Source organism: Coffea arabica, chromosome 6c (assembly GCF_036785885.1).
Source record: "Coffea arabica cultivar ET-39 chromosome 6c, Coffea Arabica ET-39 HiFi, whole genome shotgun sequence".
In the NCBI taxonomy this organism is placed as follows: Eukaryota; Viridiplantae; Streptophyta; class Magnoliopsida; order Gentianales; family Rubiaceae; genus Coffea; species Coffea arabica.
In genome coordinates, this window is record NC_092320.1 from 43,376,172 (window position 1) to 43,384,820 (window position 8,649).

Below are 8,649 nucleotides of genomic sequence, written 5' to 3' on the forward strand. Positions count from 1 at the left end.
GTTTAGTTGATTTTAATTTATCTGGTGCTATTTAGGTGAAATCGTGGCAAACAATTAGTAGGACATTCTAGCTGTTTGATGAATGTTAAAACAAATATTATGTTTTTTTTTCCAAGGATGAAAGTTTAATTGGTTGGTTGGAAAACTACCAGGAGTTATAAGTATTTTAATTGTAATTATTGGTTATGGTGACAATTTGAAAGTGGATTTTTAATCAAATATTGCTGGTTTTGGTCATTGAATGTGAGATGTCCAATATGAATGTACGATTATATTGACACAATAGGAATGTTATATTCACAGCAGTACCTGTGGCTGGGCATAAAAAAAAAATTCCAGTCTATTGAGGCACTTGAAAGCGTAATGATAAGGGTTTTTCGTAGTAGAAATTTTCTTGTTACATAGCAGGTTTTTGAGGCATTTTAAAACACTTTTAAAGGTTGATATAGAGGCATTTGCCAGTATCTACATTAAGCTATATAGTGGCATACTTGCATGCCTCAATAACAACCATTTTGTGACAAATACTACTATCTCAAGAACGGACTGTTAAGGCATTTTTAAGTGTCAACCTAAAGTTAAGATGGCATTGTTTTGTGCCTCTAAAAAGTTGAGTTCTTGAAAGTTGAATCCCAATTAAGGCATTTTTTGGTGAAACCATTATAACCTTGTGTTGGCACTTCTAAATGTCTGAATTGTTTCCTGTGTCGTGGTACTTAATTGTGCCTTAAAAAGCTTTTGTGACATAGGTTTTACATGGCACACTAAGTATGTGCCTCAATAAAGCGTGACTTGTGACATTTTGATGCGCCTCTATAAGCAGTTTTTCTTGTAGTGACATGTATCTTCGAATTTTAATTAGTGCAAATCGCATTAATTGCGATGCCCAAAGTGATTATTTGAAGAAGTCACGAATGTGCAAAATATGAGACTCGAAGGAAAATAAAAGAAAAGGAAAGAAAATAATGATATACGAAAATACATGACCTAAAGGAATGCATCATAACGGGTGCGGGGAACTAATATTCGTGACTTTTAATTTTTCCTTTGACAGAGGAATATGAGCGTGCTAAGGTTAGAAAGCCACACTCGTCCATATCCCATATTCAAAGGGTATTTTCTCTATTTAATCAAGCAAATGCACTAATGTGACGCCCCCACTTCTCCCTAAGGCGCACCAAAGGGTATCCGCGGAATGCCTGCCTAGCTCTCGCCAGGACTCAAGCAATAAACGTTCAAGCTTAAGGCGATACTAGATACCACAATCAAATTAGTGCAAATACATATAGTGCGGAAACGTTCATGTTTAACAATATCTATACAGTTCTCAGGGTCACATCACAAGGTACCTATCAGCTTGCCACCCGCACGTCGTGCCTTCATAATACAACTTAAATTCCAAAATATACACCCCATATATCCGAATGATACATTAAACTTCCAAAAGTACAATCATAAAGGGGTCGAGCCAAAATACACTTGAAACCCTAAAACACAATATATCTAAAAGGAGATTTCTCCGCGTTAACTCCATTTCCAGTCCTGTTAAGGAAAACAAATCTACAGGGTGAGCAAAACGCTCGTGAGGCCAAGGACACACATGCAAGCACATTGTTCAAATAGCAATCTCAACTTTATTAAATAAAACCGTGATATTTCAATAAAGTACCATTTGAGCAGGAAAAATAATCAGAAACAATTCAAGGATATAGTAGCTCTCAGGAGCTAAGTTCCACTCGCTCTGCCGTTGTCATTCGTATACCTTCCCGTATTGACCCTCCTGTCAACCGGGTCGGTATTTCCATTTCCGTAGGTCACCACTTACTTCCCTCCGTCCACCGTACACCCCAAGGGCCCACAAGTCTATTTTTAGGGCGATACTCGACGAGTATGCCAAGCAAGACCTCTTATTAGGTCGAGCTTATAATCTCATGGCTCGCCCAAGTTCCCGACCAAGCCCATTGCCGGCTCGAGTTCAAGGTCGGCCTATGAGTTTGGGCGTCCCCCATTCATTTGAAAGTCGAGGAGGTTCACTCCAATGACATATGTAACCATTACATAGCATTGCATTTCATTCATTCATTCAATACATTTCATTCATTCATTTGAAATCAGAACGGATGCGATAAAGTACACACCCGCCCTTATTTTTTTAAAATCTCTAATAATTACCACAATTAAGCAAGTATCAAAGATTCACACACTTGACACTCACCGAGCAATTTAATAAAGATTATTCGCTGGAGTTCAAGTGTCCACGGTGAGATCCTCTTGAAGGTCTCCTTGTGTGCCTGGCAGTTAATGGTGGATAATTACTCAAGTATCTCAATTATCAAGTAAGATTGTACATTAGTACAATCTAAGGAATATTTCACAAAAATGAACCTCAATTACTCGTAAATCGAGATTCAACTTGCGTTTTATTAAGTACAATATTAATTGAGTTTTTATCATGAAAATCGAGGGCAAAACGTTTGAATAATGCTAAGAAAATTAAGAGTTTTTGGAAAAACTCCTTTGCCGTGAAAATTGAAAAATTCAATTTTGTTATGAATCTTTGAAAATTCGTATCTCTCCCGATATAAGTCCAAAATTGGAAAACTTTATACCGTTGGAAACCTTTTGGAAAGTGTTAAAAGTTCTTAGAAGACACTTTTCCATGAATCGAAGTGGAAAGTGCTCAAAAATGGGCTTGAAGGTGCAGACTCGTTTACAAGGCAGAATTAAGTTGGATTTCGGCCAACTTTGAAAATTCGGCACGATTTACACGTTGCAAACCGGCCTTTGAAATTTATAACTCAAATAGAGTTGCAAGTGAGGTTTATAGCAAAGCAAGCGGATCAAGAATCGAAGTTTTGGGTACCGAGATACGGTAGCTCAAAGTTGGGAAATTTCGAGACTGGAGAAGAATTTTCCAGATTTGAACCTCCAACACTAGAAATTTAATTAGGTATCGAAACGAACTTGGACTGATACAAAAATTGGCAGTATTTCAATACTATATGGAAGGTATCTCTCTGTCAAATTCAGGGAAAAATACCCTCGGGAAGGTAGTTAACTAATCATCCAAAGTTTCGGAAAATTTCTAAGGCAATCTGCCTTTTGACTTTCTTTTCCCCAATTCAAATCGTTTAACCAAGAAAGCTATCCAACCATGGTTCATTTGTGAAATAATGGTCTAAGATACAACCATGATACCTTTGGTAATGGTTTAGCATCGAAATTTCAATTAATAAGATCACTCACGGTTTTTGTCCAAAACCAGCCCAAATATTACGTTTTTCCAAAACAGGGCAGTCCTTTTATTTTAGTCACAACTCAGTCAATTTAGCTTGGAATTGAGCGTGGTTTATGGCGTTGGAAACTACATTCATAGGACTAAAAGTTCACAGAAGGAAATGTTTTGAAATTCGGCAAGGAACCAGCTCAAAATTGAGCCTCAAGTTGCTGCCTCTACAAGCCATTCCAGCAAATCCGAGAGACAGGACAGCTAACTTAAAACGAGTGGTTCGGCTCACTCACAAAGAATCAGAACGTGCATTTTATACCAAATTAAATCCAGGAATGTCTAGTTTCAAACGCCACCAGCGGCACATGATTTCGACATCCGAGGACAGAGTTATAACCGAAATACTACCACTGGTCAGAATCATACGCGAACAGTTTTCCAGATTTGCTAGTTTCTCAAAAGAATTCATTTGCCCATCCAAACGTCAATGTTTTCCAATGAAAATTTTTACACATATCATATAACATATAAACATCAGGTTCATGCCAATAAATCACCAAAAATGGGCCTGATCATGGCCGAACAAAACAGGGGTAGTTTCGGAAAATTTTTGCTTCTTGCACCCAATGAAGTTTCTATCAATTACACACCATTTATCCATCATTTTAACCACTAAACCAACAATATATCCACCATTAATCATCAAATCAGCAACAACCCAAGTGTGGGAATTCCTAGAGCCCACTTTTCAAATTTCCAACAATATCAAGTCACCCATACACATGCAAGTACTTAGAGATGCATATCTACTACTATAAATCAAGTTTAAGGTGATGGATCATGTTATATCTTCTTAGTGTACCAAATCAGAATTTTTGGCCCTCAAAATGCTCCAAGAAACCGTGATTTCCAGCACCCTTTTGCAGCTCAAAATGATCTCCTAGTGTTAAGCTAAGTATGGTGCAAGTTTGGTTGAATTTGGAGATGTTTTGGTGGTGATTTGGGTAAGAAATTTTTGGAACAATGGAGTTGGAGAGGGAGGAAGAGCTGGTCGGCTGTCTTGGGTAGAGGAGAGAGAGTGTGATCAGATTTCTAAGCTTCCAAGAGAAGACATTAACTTGTGGCCTCAAATCACCCATTAGTCAACTCACATTAGGGTGCGTTTGGCGCGATTAGAGCTCGATTTTCTCGCGCGTTTGGTTCACTAGTGCACTAAACCTCCAATGCATTTATATTCCTGTAAATATTATTCACTCTTAATTGTCCCAAAATAAGGGTCTAAAGTCCCTCAAATAAAGCCGCGCGTGTGAAAACGCGTACCGACAATTTTAACGTTATAACGCGAACTTCCGATAAATTCATATAACGATTGCACTACTAACTATCACTTGAATATTTATTCATACGATTACCTATTTTAGGACCATGGTACAAGTCTCCAATATTCCAAGCTTATTGTGCTCCTACGCGGATAAAATCCCCAAGCACTATTCACTATTTTTACTAAACGCGCTCCAGGAAATTAATTTTTGAAACGAGTCACTTTAAAAATATAACGAAGTTATATTATCATGCATTTAGGTCTAATAAGACTAGAAAATATTCCCCGTGGCAAAAATCCAATTAAATAATTTATTAAGCCATAAATTTAGGTTTAAATAAAATAATAGTTTTTACGAGTCCTCACATGAGTCGAGTATTAACTCCTCAAATCTCCAATAATTGTATCCATACATCTTTTGGAAAACTATCCACGCGTGAGTAGTATATGCTCACTTAGAACTTATTCACCTTTAATTCTCGATTAACTTTTCTTAATCTGCTATTGTCCGTTCTTAATTTCCCAGGATAATCATACTTTCGAATATAATATCACCTCGAAACACTCGTGTTCACTATTTCTCGCCTAACCAATCCTTCCGAAAATTGAAGTTGTTAACGGGACACTTTCAAAACATAATGAAGACATTATTCCATACGAATGGATTTAAAATGGTCGTAATAAATTATTTGGGGAAAACAGGTGGATAAATACTTAATTAAACCATTAATATTCGATAAAATAAGAAATTTTTTTCGGGTCTTCACAACTAATCTACTCCTAAGTTTCCTTAAATGAAATGCAAGTCTAATGTCATGTCTCATACATAGGGATAAGGAATATACATATGGGGAAGATGGAATAAGGGATATATATAAAGGAAAATATGGGATAAGGGATATACGTTATAAGGAGGAAATGTCATGCAAAATGATAAAACCGTAAAAAGTGAAAAATATGCATGAAAATGTAGTGATTGTGTCACACAAAAATGGTCTAATGCGCGAACAGTTCCTAAGGGTCTAACATTGGACTAACCTATGTCTCTATTTTCTCATTAGCGTTGGACTAGTGAGAAATCGAAAAAAGGAACCACAACAAGCGTTGGACTAGTGTGGAATCGAGAAAGGAGCCACAACTAGCATTAAACTAGTGTGGTGACATCACACATTGATTATAACTAAATTAGTCATATAAAACATGATAAAGCAAGTAAACACATAGGATCACATAAACACAATATACATAAACATGATATCTAGATGCAAGGTCCTAAGAAAGCGAGTAACACATAACACACAAGCATGCAAACACATAAAGCAAATAAAAACAAATAAAACCTTAAATATTACATTTGAGGGGCCTTAATTACAATCTAAAGGGGTAAAGAATGAAATAAATAATAGCCTAACTATTACAATTTTGGCATTTAATTGCCTTCCAAATAATTAAAAATTAAATTAAAATAAATACACAAAATTAACAAATAAAGTGGATAAAGAAATAAATAAAAACATGCAATTTCACACATAGAGTCACACAGGAGTACACAATATCAAATAAATCAAAATAAAGGAGTAGAATGTACCTCTCTTGAATTGGTGACTAAATGAGATAAAAGATTTTCTTATATATCCTGCAAAACAAATAAAAAGGGTCAAGGCATCACTTTAATTAGCAAATAATCATATGAAATAAACATGAAATTGAATCACTCAAAGTATCCAAATAAAATAAACAATCTATAGTGAACAAATTAAAACAAATGAGGACCCAATTGAAAGAATTAAAGAAGTTTGAGGGGTCAAGTCATTATTATTGCAAATATTAAGGGGTTTAAATTAAAATAAAATAAAATAAAGAGATTAAGATGAAGCCTATCAAAATCAAATGGTAAACTTCACAAAATGAATGAAAACCCATTTGCTATAGTTAAACAACAAAATCACGCAAAATTTCTAATTATTTTACTAAGAAACAAATCAAAACTATCAATCTATCAAGAAATTATTAAACCTCTAAATTTTATCCTAAAATTCCTAAACAATCTGTCCAAAAACACATTAAGACATACCAAAGAAAAAATAACCTTTTAAAGGAACAAAATTGATTAAATTTTCTAATTTTCTGGGCCATAGCGAAATAAAGGGAAACTTGAGGGGTTAAAATGCAATTTTTCTTTTGATTTGCAGGCAAGCTACGAAGAAGAAGAGTTTCTGCAACTTTTCTTATGCTTTTAAACCTCAGCAACCTCATGCAGCGAGAAAAAACTTTAACAACAACAAGGATCGGCCTCCAAGTTCTCATTACATTTCATAAACTCATCATCAAGACACCATGTTATGCACACAAGAGAGAGGAAAATCTGGAATGAGGAAAAAGCTAGCAACTCTAGGTTCATTCAAGAAAAACTTTCCACCAGTTGCTGGGTTTTCATGCCGCACGGATGGAATCAAGATCCAAGCGAGTATCAAACTTTCAAGCCAAGACAACACCATTGCACGTACCCAAATCACATTCTTTACATCCCCAAGAGTTCTTAGACGCAGATTACACGCACAAACATGGACCAAAAGTACAACTTTTTAGTTTATCAACTATACAGACTTCATATACACAAGAGTTGAGATGATTACATATGCGGATTACTAAACACAAGAGGTGTTCATGGCTTCTAAATTGGATTCATAGTTTCGGATACTCGTTAAATGAACAAAGGAGCCGACACCAAACCTATCAATAGCGCAACAACATCACAAAGTATAATCACAGTCATTGTCAACCACAGTCATGATCATTTATTCGGAAAAAATGCAGTCTGGACGAAGCCTTTTCTGCTGCGAACTTGCAGTTCATCCCACACATGTATTCTCATACAAAACTCAAACAAAACCCATTAGTTCATCAATCTAAAACCGACAAAACTCCAACCCATTTAATTGACATGATCTCAACTATGGTGCACAACTCTGGAAGATCAAACAGAGAAGATTTGGATGAAGAAAACCGCAAAAGAAATTGGCTCTGACTTTTGAAAAAAACAGACCAAACCGGGGGACCAACAAGAATCGACAACTATGTGGCCATGACATCAAGATCTAACATCTAACCATTTCTAATACTCTTTTAGTGAATCTTTAGCCATTAAAACACAGATCTTTGAATCAAAAGAGATCACAAAAAGGGGAGCTAACAGATGAAGTATGCATTAACCGAGAAAACTCATGCGAGGGTTCACCGAACTTCATAGAAAGGGTTGAGTTGGCTAAATCAAGGTGTATTCGTTACCTGCGAGTAGTTGATAGACTGAATCGATGGTGAAGTGATGTGAAGTCAGTGGGCAAACTTCGTAAGTCTGGTGAAGCAAAGAAGTTAAGGTCTCGTCCAAAGCTCCTTCCCAAATTTCCCCAGGTTCCTCTCTAGTTTTTCCCTCTTTTGCTTTGGTTCCCCTGTCCAGAAGGCAGAAACCCTCCTTGTTCAGCCGTTCCTCCCTCTCTCTCCCTTTCACTCTCCCGGTCTCTTCCTTGTTTCTTTCTTACTCCCTTAGCCGAAAGCTTTTCTTACCCAGGTCCTTTCTTTTCCTCTCTCCAGCTCTCTTGTTACTCCATCTTTTTCCTCAGCCTGTAGCTACCTCTCATCCTTTTTCTTTGCTTGGTTTCACACAGCTCCCCACGGCTCTCTTTCTTTCCTTTCTTCCCTCAGTTTTTTGTTTTCCTTCCTTACTTGGCTCTTTCCCGTAGCCCTAGCTCTTCCTTCTCAGCCACCAAACTCCTTCCTTTCTTCCTTTTTCCTACTGGTTTCCTCCCTCCTTTGTTCAGCTGTCCGAGATTTTCTTCCTTGCTTCACTCTTACCCCTCTCCTGTCTCTCAGTTTTTCCCTCTGGTTTCTTGCCGTCGCCCCTTTCTTGCCTGTTTCCTTTGCCTTTTGCTTCCCTCCAACTCACCTTCTGTTTTTCTTCACCCTTTCTTCACTCAGCCGAAGACTCTCCACCCAAGCTCTCTTAGTTTTTCTCTCTACATATCTCAGTTTTCTCAGCCCCCACAAACCCTAGCCGCCAACCCTTTTCTTTTGTATTTTCTTTTTGTGGTTTTTTTTTCTT

The 8,649-nt window shown here is 36.8% G+C and overlaps 1 long non-coding RNA gene across 2 annotated transcripts; it reads right to left on the minus strand.

Moving 5' to 3' along the window:
* Nucleotides 1-1,264: 1,264 nt before the first annotated feature.
* On the minus strand, nucleotides 1,265-8,649 carry LOC140008602 (uncharacterized). 2 transcript variants are annotated; one of them, XR_011816112.1, is made up of 4 exons: nucleotides 7,839-8,618; nucleotides 6,139-6,186; nucleotides 2,216-2,291; nucleotides 1,265-1,542 (listed from the first exon to the last, which is right to left on the minus strand). It is a non-coding gene; the product is annotated as an uncharacterized lncRNA (long non-coding RNA). The 2 variants fall into 2 exon arrangements; XR_011816111.1 differs by lacking the exons at nucleotides 1,265-1,542; nucleotides 2,216-2,291 and having other exon boundaries at nucleotides 5,971-6,186; nucleotides 7,839-8,649.